General features: G+C 37.9%; 1 protein-coding gene across 15 annotated transcripts in view; it reads right to left on the bottom strand.

Moving 5' to 3' along the window:
- The window catches only part of ZNF536 (zinc finger protein 536), a 464250-nt gene that overhangs the window by 381474 nt on the left and 68762 nt on the right, over nt 1-14014 (bottom strand). For 14 of the 15 annotated variants that reach the window (XM_059713819.1, XM_059713821.1, XM_019492883.2 and 11 more), the window contains one exon: nt 8392-8462. The exons of the other annotated variant lie outside the window; for it this stretch is intronic. The gene's annotated coding sequence lies outside the window, so the exon portion shown is untranslated. The remainder of the gene's footprint in view (nt 1-8391; nt 8463-14014) is intronic. 15 annotated transcript variants of the gene reach the window in all.

The following is a 14014-nucleotide window of genomic DNA, read 5'->3' as shown; positions in this document are numbered from 1 at the left end:
TTTTTTCAAAATCTTCCATTATGAACACTGAATATATAAAACCAAGCGATATTACAGTTCATAATTCAGTAAACAAATGTGAGCCGATATAAAACAAGCAAAAGAAAAAAACTATGTGATAAAACACCGTAGACCTTCAAGAATATAAAGATTTGATCTAACAGAATATTTAACTGGGATATTTTTCTGAGGTTTTACAGAATGCTAAAAAGAAAAAGAAATTTTTGTTTATGTAAAAGAGAGCAAGAGGAAGAGAGAAAGAGCGAGCGAGAGAGGGAGAGAGAGAGAGAGAGACTTGCTTAAAGCTTTCAATTATAGGCTAGATACAGACACTCAAAAAGCCTGGGGTAGAATCGATCTAAGTTATGTACTTTTTTGTAAGTGGCGTAGTTTAGATCGGTTGCGAAAAAACACATATATTCACTCTTTGGCGGGGCAGGAGGCACAAATCTTAGCCATTTTTAAACCAGGTTATGTGTGCCAAACTTCTGTTCTGTTACAGGTATAGAATGGATTTCATTCACTTATACTGGTAAAAGTGTAATGTCTGCACTGGGCGTTAGTGTCAAATTTGTTTAGAGTGAAATTGTTCAAGTAAAGCCAAGACTGAAAATACAGTACTTGTGAAAAGCAAAAAAAAGGTGTATATAATTTTCCTGCCTTTCAAAGCTACAGTCCTGTAGATTTGATATTTCCATTATTATTGTTATAAAAAATTAGTACAAACAACTTTCCTACTTTCACATTTCGTTAGATCTTAACCTGACATTAATGAGCAAATACACACTAAGATGATGATCATCCTGTAGGGGAAAATGGCTCATATACTGTGTTGATAAGTTAAGATGAAAGAAATCCAGAACAAAGACAGTAGGGTACTGTGGAGATATGTTTAGATTCCAAAATATTTGTATCAGTCAAAGGTAGAAACACCCAAAACAAAAAAAACCAAAACCAAAAACAGCTAACAAATAGAAACATCCACTCCTTTGTCTTGACTGGATAACAAATATATTGTGTGTATTAATGCACTATTCTATTACTATTCCCAGCTGCTTACAATACATAGATACATTAACATTATATACATATTTTCCATTTGGCCTCTGATGCATGCATGTAGCTCCCACTGAATATTAATAGCATCACTAAGCATGCAATAGAGGACAGGCTTTAAACTTATAGGAGACACAAGAAAGCATTTAAAAAAAGCCAAAACTCAGACTGAAGTCCTGGATTCACTGGCATGAAACTGAATTTGGAGGGGACTTTGCATGAACACACCCAATTCCTCCTGAATCCTGGGGTTCAGTATTATGAATTGCATACAGCAAACTAGTTGAGTAAAAACTGAAATACACCTGAGCAGCTTAATGGAAACTTTGTTCCAAGAACTTTACATGCTCACCTAAAAGTCGTCTTCAATATGGTTATGATCATCATAACCCACACATAACTATCATCTCTCTAGCTATGAAGGAGACATACATAAAGCCTCTTCTAGAGCCTATCAAAGGATTTCCTTTATTAAAATAAATATGTTCAAAGATTTTTCTTTGTGTTTTCCTCCAGACAAATTGGCTTTGTCACCCTGATGCTGACCAAAAGTATTACATATCCTTAAGACCAACTGCCTATAATCATGGCTTCTATAATCCATCAAAACCTGGTTCTGTATAGTGGAGTTGAATCTAGCTGTTCCTGTCACTTTATGAGATATTATATTAAATTATGGATGCAGATAACAGGGACTATGTGCATCAAAGGTCAATTATAAGGATAAAGATAGACTAGTAACCGGATGCCAACTTACTTGCAAAATATAGTAGTCCCTTAGAAAACAAAGCTCTCTTTGCATGAGAGAGACACAATTATCTACAAAGATTGCATGAGAGATATACAATAATCTACAACATTGACTGACAAGAAATACCATTCAGAAAACAGATTCTTCCATAAGGTCAGTTCACTTATCAAAGAGCACTGTCCAAAGGTGCAAGCTTATGCTATATATATAGTTAGTTAGTCAGTCAGTCTATAAGGTACAAATCCTTGCACCTACCCTGCCTTCTGCTGGACTTCAGACTAACATGGCTATCTATGTTGTTCTGCATAACTCGAATATTTCAGACTGGTATTTCTTGTAATGATTCAAGGGTGCCAAACACCTTCATAGAGCACAATTAAATATTCAACCTGCTTTCAAAGAATGATGAGACAGCAGCCATAGCAGTTATGAAAGGTACACTGAATGATTAGATTGGAGAGCTGAAGATATATATTAGATGGAGTTTTCTCAATTTTTTTTGGATTATTTTAAATAAATAGAAAATTCAGTTCCAAATCCATTTTAAAGCAAAACAAAATGGCTTCCTCAAAGCTCCATTGGATAGGTCTACACCACTTCCTCAGAGGTTGTGAGGACACTAGATAGGTATGGGATGCCCCACCTATACTTACTCTGCACACACCAAAACAGGAACAAAGCAGTGAGGTCCCCCTCTGGTTTTGGCATGTTTGAAAGCAGTGGTAGGGAATGCCCTCAATATGGCCTCACCACCTCATTTCCAGGCTTGGTGCCTATTGGCTAGGGACAGAAGTGACACATAAACCGGTTTAAACCATCAGAAACTGGTTTAAACCTGTAACAGAACAAACTCAGTGAACATAAACCAGCTTCAAAATGTCTGAAACTAGTTTAGGATAAACGTGGTTGAATGTAGTATCAGACTTAACTGATCTGGGTCAAACCAGTTTATGAAACTTCTGTCCCAGACCCCTTCCTGGTTCAAGTTAAATCATGGTCCCCCAGTATCCCAGCATGCTTTCCAGCCCTGGACTCGGCCGTGCTGTCTGCTCCAGAAAGCAGGGCTGGCCCCACCCCTCTGCTCCCAAGCTGGAGCAATAAGAGCCGGCTGACAAGGTAGTGAGGGGAGGCAAGCCCAGATGGAGATGCAGCCCAGTCTGCAGGGGGACCTCCCCCCCAGACAAACCCCAGCTGAGATCTGGGGCCAGGGAGGGGGGTTAAACACCTTGTCCCCCACTCAAACTTACTTCTAGCTGCAACTGTGGACTACAAATCCCACAGGCATCTGGAAGCAGAAGTGAGGAGCAACCCTGCAGAGTCCTGCTGCTGTAATTTAGGGTTGCAAATCCCAGAGACCTTGGGGGCAGCAGGAAGAGGAAATGAACACACAGGCAGAGAGCTGTGCCCTAGTGCCCCCCAGCTTCTGGCCTAAGCCACTGCAAGCATGTGGCTGCATTCCCTGAATCAAGGTAAATGTCTGTTCACTTCTGTTTCAGTTTAATCTGTGCATCTTAGACTGACCTGCAAAGACTGAATCCATTCAGCCTTGGACTTTCTGACTGTTTCTTTGTACCTAGCCAAAGAGTACAAGTGGTGAGTGGGACATACTCAAGAGTAGCATCCTCATCCTGTGTTTCTCAGGTTCTAAATGTAGAAAGACAATGAGGGAGCAGGGGGAGGGGAAACTTAAGATGCTTTTCCTTATGAATGATTTAACTGAAAGAGTGAATAATGATGACGTACCATCCTTTTTGTTGTTTCTGCCACTCTTCAGATAATATCTGTTGTCAGATTCAAAATGTTTGATAATATTTTATAATTTTCTGGCCACTGACATTTTTTGCGTGTACTAGAGTTGGTCCCGTTTTTTCCGCATGTGAATATAAAAGCCCTGAATACAGGGTGACTTTGAAACTTGCTCACTGAAAAAATTCAAGCCTCTAAGGCTCAGATGTATCAATGTTTGCAGAAAAGAGCACAGGCTAGTATGCATTCATATCTGAAGACTTTTTTTTTCTTTTTTTGCCTTAGGCCAAAACTACATCCCTATCTTCTTGTGCACATGGCAAAAGGAATTCACATTCCTATTAATTCAGCTTCCACTGTTTACACCTGTTTTCTCAAGATGCATGTCTGTTCCCAAATTAGAGCCAGAGTTGGCTCAAGTTCGGTACAGTCTACAACCCTAGATGTGTGAAGCTGAAGATCCAAAAACAGAAGCATCCACAATCTGAGGCCAATCATGAAACTTTTGACTTACTGTTTTTAACCTGCATCTCATTATAAGTTACTGACATTAGTAAATCAAGTGAGAGAAACAAGTAGGTCTTTATTTCATGCAGTAGACCTTCATTAGCAATATATGAAAAAATGAACATGCTTCACATTGGCTATCCTCTTTAGCAATGAAACATTATTAAAATGAATATCCTCTTTAGCAATGACAAATTAATATTTACTTATTTAAAATTAGTGTTTGTATTTTTTGCCCCAAATAATAATCATAAATGTTGGGGGACAAAGCAGGGGGGCTCTGCCTCAATTCTCTCTCATGCAAAGAGAGCTTTGTTTTCTAAGGGACTACTATGGCTAGAGACTATATCCAAGAACTAGAGAGATGACCTCAAGGAACTAGTGTGCAAGTGCAGCACATCTCTGATTCTACAAATGAAAGCAGAGGTCACAGTTGACAGCACTGGCACAGAGATATTAGTAACATGAGACTGTGGGCCCAATGGGATGAGCATTCCCCCCAGGTAAACTGGAATAGGAGGAGATGATGGAATTAAAGAGGTCCAGGATATAACAAGCTAGAACTGTATCTCATAAGATGTGGTTCTGCTCCTTTCCTACCTGAGACACTCTTTTCTCTCCACCTCTGTCTAAATAGGCAATAAACTCCCTGGGCCTAAATCTGTCTATCACTGTGTATACTGTGGTCATAGACATCCTGGCTGGAGCTACTAAGCACTACTGTAACACAAATAAATAATAGTAAAATATACCCTACAACTGTTGCACATTATGCTTCAAAGGGAACTGATCCTCTTCTCCACTCACTTCAGCCTAGTTCCAGGAAAGACATGAATGAGAAAGGAGCAGACTTCATAGATGACTGCACAGCTTGGAGAAGCGATAAATCAGAGGCATTTGGTTCTGTGTTGGTATTTCTTAATAATACAAAATTGTAAATAGCCTTTCTCAGCATAATTTTTACCCTTACTCTCTTCACCACATTGCCATGTAGCTATGCACTAAATATTATCCCACTCACATGTCTCTGTTTATTTAACATACATTATATTTGATGTTATCTGGCATCAAAGTTTAAGTTTCAGTTCTGCCATCCTATCATACTAATAGCTGTCAATCAAAATGTAAATTGCATAATAAAAACATGTTCTAGAAATGAGTAATCCTCTATTTCCATATTAGCTGCCTATATTTAAGCATTGCTGTGAATGCACTTATGCATATGTTTTTACAGTGCCCAGCACAATAAGACTGAAGTCCCTAGATGACACCTCTATAGGGAGAAAGAAATAATAAATAGGCATATGAAAAGATACAACCTCAAAGTCTTGGTGTCACTCTTACTTGGCCTAATCCTTTGATGTTTAAGATGACTTCAAAAAAGCAACTATGCACAATGTCACAACATAAATTAGCTTGAAAGAGAGAAAAATCATGGTCAATGACAAAGGGATTTATAATAAACCTCTATAAATATTTTAAAAGGTGCAAATACTAAAGAGAAAGAAGAATTTTTTCAGGTGGTTCTGGAGGTTACAATGAGGAAAATAGGAGATTTAAGAAAAGATGTCATGAAAAAATATCCCTCAAATTATATCCAAGATTATGGAAGTTAAGTAGTGGGAACCTTACTGCTTGGGCCATTTAAACCTAGACTGGACAAAGCATTAGCAAATATCCTGCAGGGAACAATCCTGCAATGTCAAGAAGATGGACTAGATACATAATAGATCTTTTGCTGCTCTGATTTTTATTATTCTAATCCATCACCCTTATTCAGGTGGCAAAGTTTTATGTAGACCTTAAAAATTATGCTAGTGAGAAAATTATGACTGCATGTCAGTATAATATATATACACACATACATAGATATAAGGTTTGGTTTTAAAACATACTTTTTTTAAGTGTACATACTAGAGCAGTGATTGTATATATCCATCTGATATAACCAGATACAAATAACTAATTGTTATTATTTGAATATGCAATTTGTATCCATAAATGTGTTTACTGGACTCACAAAATCAGCATTCTTTTGCACATATGTTATGCTTATGTTTTTCAAAATTAATTCAATAGTGCAGCAAAACCAGTTTGGCCATGTGACCTGCTTAACCCAAAGAAACACTGGGCTATGCCCAAAGAAATAAATCTGAAAATCTATATAGAGGATCATGGTTTGAAGTAAAGGTAGCTGAAAGGGGCAATAGAAAAGCTATAATTCCAGTTAGGGCTCTGAGGGAACAACAAGTATACTGACATGGAAGAGACTACATTGTGTGCTTCCTTTTACCTAACCAAGATTTATTAATAGGGAGAAATGAAGCATGGCCCCAACTTTGTTCCTTTGTTTCGCCCCTTTTGTGGAGGCTAGTGATTTTCAAGACACTTTTTAGAGAACACTTAGAACACAAAATGAGAACACTTAGAAAAGCCAGATAGTACCCTTAGGACCTTACTCTGCCAATCTACTTGAAGCTGGAAATCACTCACATATAACACCATGGTCCGCAATGCCAATTCATAAAACAGATAGAGATCCACAGATAATGACAGCGCATTCAAATCACAGGGTGGCTGGCCTCTACAAGTATGCAAAGTGGGCCGAAAGAGGGAGGATGAAGGCTTCAATCTGGCTTTCTATATATGGAATTGCAAGATAAATAGGATTTCAAGAATGGAGATCCTCTTATTGACTAAGACACTGGGCAACAATCCCTATGTGAGTAGCTATGCAGAGTACAATTCTGTGCACACTTCAGAAGAAAAAGAAAACAATAAAGAAGGATAGGAAGGGGGGGAGCAGTTTTAGTCTTTAAGCTTTTAACCCATAACAGCAACAATAATCCAGGACTTTTTCATAGATAGTTTGGCCTTGGGATATCATGGTAATACAGCAAGAAACGCTGTCCAACATTGATTTCTATACAAAAAAATCCCATTGACTTCAGTGGGTGGTAGGGATGCAAAATGATAGCAGGATACAGCCCTTAGCCATTAATGCACTGAGCCTTCATAATTATTGAGTATACGGTATATTTATTATACAGGCTATGCCATGCCTCTTTTGCAAGCTGCCCTGGGCCTGTTCTCTGAGCCACATCAAGCAAGAAGTTTAAATGAAACTGCTCCCAAGTTTCTTAAATGGTTTAATAAAACATATACTGACTGTAATATTCGGTTTATAGGAGAAAACTATTGCCCCTTGGTTTGAAAAATGACCTCTAGTTGGTAATTTTACTCTCAGCTTCATAGATTATAGTCCACTGTTGGTCATTTTCTCAATCCACAGGGCAATACTTTTCCATAACAAGCTCAAACTGCAATCAGTATTTGTAGACTGCTATACAAGTTGAGGATAATATGCCTCAACACATTCTATTATATGACTAAACAAAAGAAATAACAACCTGGTGACAGAGACATATGGAGAAAAGGAATGCTATTCTCCTAATGCTGAGGCAGCAGAAAAGTATATTCCTTTGTATTGTGCAGATTTATATTGCATTTAATGCCTTTTAATACAAAATAAAAGTATCTAATTTGATTCTCTTTTCACTAATGATATTTGGCTTTATATTGTCTTAAGTCTATTCTTATTTTAATGTACTACAGCAAACACTAGATCCTATTAATAGCTATCAAACCTAAGAAATGTAGTGACAGATGCCCTTAGGTTATAAAAATACATCTTCATATGCATTCACAGCCTAATTTCCAATCAGATACCTTAAAGATCCATCTGCCCTTGGGCATATAAAGTACACTTCCATGCAGCAATAGGTCTAATCCTGGGAGATTCCAATATATTTCAATGGGTTTGGGATTACCAGTGGAAATATTTCAGCATCCAAACATGGCATGTGAATATCATTTTAAGAGACTTACATGAGAAGAATGGGTTTTCCAGTTCCAGAGTCAAATGTGTACTATGTAGGGGTTCTTTCCTAAGTCACAGGCAGTCTGGGTTCAGCTCCCAGCTCTGCCCCAAAACTTCCCACAAAACCTAAGAAAGTCACTTAATTTGTCTTATTTTTGGGCCACATCCATACACTAAGTGCTTGTCAAGGATACCCTGAGCCCAATGTCCTGCTCTGAGCTGCTTGCCCCCATAACCAGAAGCAGCATAGCCACATTAGTGCAGCACCGGAAGCAATTTAAGTAGTACTGCTGATTGATTAGTCTGCCTCATGCTAATTTACCATGGCTAAACTGCTTCTAGTTTAAGAGACAGGCCACTCAGAGCAGTATAGTAAGCTTGAGAGTACTGCCTCTAAGGATAATACATTTGCCATATGGACATTTGTAAAAACTGAGCTGATAGTACTTACCTGGCTAACAGGAGTGTTGGCAGGCTTTGTTCATGAGTAAAATAATGATGAAATCTCTTGCAGATCCTCCACTGTAAATGCAAAATATTAATATTACCAGGGTGGAATTCATGCATGAAGCCTAAGAATCTAGTTTTTATAAAGATATTGTGCAAAACATTTTGAAATGTGGTATCTACCCATACCCTGAGCCAAGGCAGAGCAAGCTGCGCAGAGTTCTGGAGCCAATGGATTCTTGTCAAAGTAGAGCCACAGCCCTGATCCCTCGCCAGCCTTGTTCTCCAAGCAAAGCTCCAGAGCAAACCCTCCTTACCAGTTCAGTGTACACAAGGGCATTGCTGCCTGCACAGCCATGTAGAGCATCAATAAGCCTAGTTTCCATGCCACAGAAAGACATCTCCATCCTGATGTACCCAGGCAGGGAAGTCATTAAAACCTTTTCTGAAGCACGTGAGACCTCCACATGCTACTTTGTCAGCGTATCCCCCATCAGTACCTGGCTGGGGCTTAAGTGGTATGGGGGCTTTCTACCGTTCTTCCACACATTAAAACACTTGGACTAAAGAATCTGGCTGCCAGATGATGATGGCTCTTCATTTTAAAACTCTTTACTGAATTTCCATGCTTAATTCATTAATACTATTTGGTGCATTCCATTATACATTTTTATGATTTTAGAAAAAAGGCTTTTTAGTATAAAAAAGCAGCAATTTCCTTTTTTTTTTAAACATTTTTCATCCTTAGGGTAATAAAAAGGGCACATATGTACCATAGCATAATGGATTAATTAAGGAATATTATGTTTATCCTAAGCCCTAACTGAGTTGTACATCTTCATAACTCACTCATAAAAATTAATGCATTACACCACACTCTCTAATGATATATCTTCTATTTTTACCATACCTGTTCAGAATAATTTGTTCTAAATTGGATTATCCTGAGATGCAGTGAGGAGTGTAAAAATTACATTGTTATTTTAAGAATTTACATTGGTATGTATAAAAATCATAATCTTCTCACTGTGCTTTTGAACTGTCATGTTACTTCCACTGTTACGAAATCAAGCTGTTACTGCCACACCTAAAATCAAATGCATTGCACAATACATCCCTCTCCATACACAGTGCTTTTGTCTCCTTAATCACAAAACCACCAGACAGTATATTTTCGGTCTATTTCCTTGTTATTGACAGTTCATGTATGTAGGTAATGTACGAATATGCATGCAAAAACTCATAAAAGCCCAAATTTCTAAATCAACAGATAAAAAAATCCCTAAATAATAATGTACAGATGTTCTTTATTTAAATGAGATGTTGGCATTTAATGCTGCCAATCAAACATGTGATAAAACTTGTGAACTTCCAGGTATTCAGCATTTACACTAGATTTTTTTTTTAATCAAGTGATCATTTCAGACAATTGAAAAAATGATTGTCCAATAAACACATAATGATATTTTGCTGGTGTTACCTTTGAGTTACTATAACAATGGTCAATTGAACAGTATTGTTTGCTACCAGTGTCTTTTCCTTTTCCTCTAAGGTAGGCTGTTTTGCTGTCCTTAAAACTGCAATGCTTCACCAAAAGTAAATTATCTTTATTTTATCTGTATAGTAATCCTTTTCTTGAATACAAGATAGAATATCAGAGTTTCTAATCCTGCACAGATAGAGTAATTCACATCCATAGCATGTTTTACTGTAAAGATAGAGTAATACAATATATTTGATAAATCATGTATGTGTTTGTGTACAAGGAGAAAGGTTTATCTCCTTTCTTACAAGATGCATCTTTATTAAAAAAAATACATTAAATGTTGGCACTGTGCAATTTTTAGAAGTTTTATAATAGAGACATCTATGCTTAAAAAATGAAGGTGGCCCATAGGTCAAACAAGTTTCTGATGAGAAGTACTTAAGGAGAAATACTATTCCACTGCTTGTAAGTTTTCATCCATACGTCAAATCCTAGACTATTGATTAAACAAAGCTGATCTTTATGTATTTCAAAGCAAAGGGGAACAAAATCCTCTCTAGTGCTTTTACTTGATTTGGAACCATCAAGCTGAGTGTGCTGGTCATGTGTCCTGTCTCTAACAATTGAGGCTTAGGACAAAACTTCCCTAAGGGACAGATTATCCTGTTACTGCTTATTGGAGGTTTTCTTGTACCTTTGTTTGAATCATCTTCTCCTTCCTTCTCTCTATGATTAAACAGCAGACTAGATGGCCCACTGGTCTAATTCAATACAGTTACTGCTACTTTCAATACAGTAACGGCTATTTTCACTGTGATCCAAAGACCATGAGAGGCAATGACTTTCATTTGCTATGAGGTGTTAGGGATCTGGGCAGTTGTTAGCTAATAACTATAAGAAACCAATGCACTCAGCCTTCCCTCTCTTTTTGTCACCCTAACCTGTGGTCCTTATTAAACCAAACCTGACAGGCATCAGTAGATCTATGCATCCAGGAAGAGCCCCACTGAAGGCAAGGGTCTGGCAATGGGAGGACCAGGACCTTCAAATGGTACACTTTTCAAGGGACTGTCCATGACATGCTACATGTCTGTTATGCATTTTTCCCCTCCTGAGCAGTTTCAGAGATTTAAAAATTTCCAATTCTGCATAGGGATTAAATCAAGACTTTAAAAAAAAAATGCTCTGGCAAATATTAGAGAAAAAGAGAGAGAGAGACTAGAATAACAAATGACTTTTAGGGACAGGATTTTCCCATAGGATGATGAAGACAGAGAGCAGCCTTTCCCTTATCCCAGGTGAGTGCTCTGACCACTATTACCTATTCATGCGTTATGTCTCCATTCTTCTCTCTCATTTTGATCAGGAAGTCTAACTGGAGGTGACAGACAAACATTTCTTCAAAAAACTGATATGCTCCTTCCAAAAACAGTTAGGTTTGATTAATCCATATTTTCCAATACACATCATTTCCTGGAAAAAATTCTCAACCAACTTTTAATTAAAGACTGCAAGGGCTCAGAAGGTCCTGAGTTTAACTGCCACTTTAGGCACCTGCGTCTAAATTTAGATCCTCATCTGTCCCCCTCCTCAGCTGCCATTTAATCATGGTGGCACATTGAGTTATTAGGCTGTTGTCTGGCTCTCGACATCCATAGACCTTCCCAAGCCAACTGGACCCATGAATTAGGTGGTTAGGACATTCTCCTGGGAGGTAAAAGTTCCCTTATGTAGAGGAAGGAATTGCACATCCAAGGTAAGTGTTCTGAACTACTAAATCTCTTCCCTGATGTTTGTGAGAGAGGGATGGCTTAAGTACTTAACTGCAGGGGAGGGTCCACAGCTCTGAATCTTAAATCAAAGATTCCTGATTCTCTAAGAGAATGATAATTTAAGTCACTCGCCTCTGCTCAACATGTCCTACTGTCTAGCAAGCCAACTTTTGTGGATCCCTTCTTCAGTATCTAATTCTCCCCATGCATTTTATAATGAGCTTAGATTCCTAACTCAAGAATGCAGGGTCCATTAAGGAGAAAAGTGCCTAAAAGTTAGGCACCACTATGCTCAGCATTGGAGCACCTAATTTCTGTTGTATATCTCACCCCAAAGTGATGGATGAAAGGACATGCAGTAAAAGTAAACACAGTTAACATATATGCACATCATTTATTAAAATGTTTGAATAAAATATTTTGGGGGGGTTTTTTCTTAACACAAGGAATATTTAATATACTTCAAGTCTTTTTTAGATTAGCATTACAGAACAGAGTAAATGATAATTAGTAATAAATTAATTAACAAAAAGGAATCTATTACCTGTTAATTATTTTACTGTGATTCGTTGCACAAATGCAGAATAATGAGTAAGTGCTGCACTTCATGCCAGTTAGACAGGCAACAACCTATTTGGGGTTTTTATTCTTTCCATTACTCTACTCCTTTTCTACAGAAAATCTCTAGCTGAGACCCTGCCAAGCTAATATACTGGGCGCACCTACACATTCACTAATGTGCCATAGTTACTGCGCATTAAGTTTAGTCCTTGGATAACCTAGTACTAAATCAATGTTCAGTAACACCAGTGCAGGGAGTTTTACAGATGCTAACTGTGTGGTAGCCTAATACTACTGCACAGTAACGTATTAGCATGGGTTTTGCCCGGCATGCTACTGCATCGTGTTATTAGGCTACTACACAGTTACCATCTTCTGTAGATGCACCCACTGAGGAGAAACTTTCTACTACAAAGCACTATAATATGTCCAAAAGTGCCCTTGAAAAGAGGGGTGGTACAATGCATCAGTCAAGTCACAGGGATAAGAAAACATTTTGTTCATGACATGGTTCTCATCAGTAAAAATGTGTTCTGAGTAACATCCTTTGGGTAGGGAGAGAAACAAGAGATAAAATTAAGGACCAAAAGAAATGTCCTGGTAGAATATATTGATGCAATTTCCTAGGCAGGGAAAGCAAGGGTCAAAGACCCCCTTAACAGTCAACAGGATAAAAAACCTTGAAGTCAAAAATTCATATTACCTGGCAAATGTAACTAAAGGTTTCTAAAGTCTTAACCTCTGCACAGACACATAACGCAAAGTTACTGTGAAAGGCAAAAGAGACTTACTACTTGGGAACACACAACAACTGAACCAATGAAACCATTTCACACGTCTGCTGCTACATTGGTATGTTGTGACTTTAAATCTGAACGAAATACAATAGATCTAAAAATACAACCGTTTAGTTTCCACTTCAAGTGGAATAGAGCAGGCAAAGGAAATTGTTACTGAAGATCAGCCATAAAGGAATTTCAAATGTTTTAGTAGTTCAACTGTCTATGCCCTTTGCTCCCTTTTTCAGGCCAAAGTGATAGAAAAAAGAACCAGGCCAACAAAAAGGTTTTCTTACTCCAAATTAAGAGATCATTATAGAGCATCTCAAGAACAAATAATCAAAATAACTTCTGAGAGCGATTTCCCTTTCTTTGAAGAAGGAACCATTATTATAACTTCAAAATTTTACTTAGAAAAATGTCTAGACTCTGAAAGAAAAGAGATTAAAAAGGAAAAAAAAACAAAAAACAAAACTCAAAACTACAGTGGCTTTGAGCCTAACCAAAAAGAGATGGTAGGCGTTGTTGAGACTGACTGAGGAGCTCAAGGTGCTCGAGCTGAGACTGTTAGAACAATACAGCCTCAGATCCACCATTAACTTGGTTCCTTCATTTTCTATGGGAGGGAATGCTCTGAACCAGGTGGAAACACTTGCTGAAAGGACCTCATGATAACAGGAGAAGCTTAAACACTTCTACGGGGTGGAGTAGGGGATGAAAGCTTCTAAGCAGAAGAGAAAGGACTAGGGGTAAATCAGTGTAAGTCCATTTACTTCAGTGGAGCTGTGTCCCTTTCATCAGCTGAGGATATGCACCATCATGATTAATCATTCAGACTGAAGGAAATGGAGCCTTTCCAGAGATTCCTTATGAATAGTGGGAAAGAGTGTGGGGCAGAATGAAAGGCCAGAGTATGAAAACATGAGTCATTTCTATCTTTTTTGTAAAGTATCTGTCTTAGTGGGGCCTCGGTGCACTGATGAATTCCTGATTGGCAAATGCATTCAAAATCAACAGAGAGAAATCATG

The sequence above is a fragment of the Alligator mississippiensis genome, chromosome 10, assembly GCF_030867095.1.
Source record: "Alligator mississippiensis isolate rAllMis1 chromosome 10, rAllMis1, whole genome shotgun sequence".
NCBI classification, from domain to species: domain Eukaryota; kingdom Metazoa; phylum Chordata; order Crocodylia; family Alligatoridae; genus Alligator; species Alligator mississippiensis.
The sequence above is the reverse complement of the archived record's forward strand: the minus strand, read 5'-3'. Positions and strand labels throughout refer to the sequence as shown.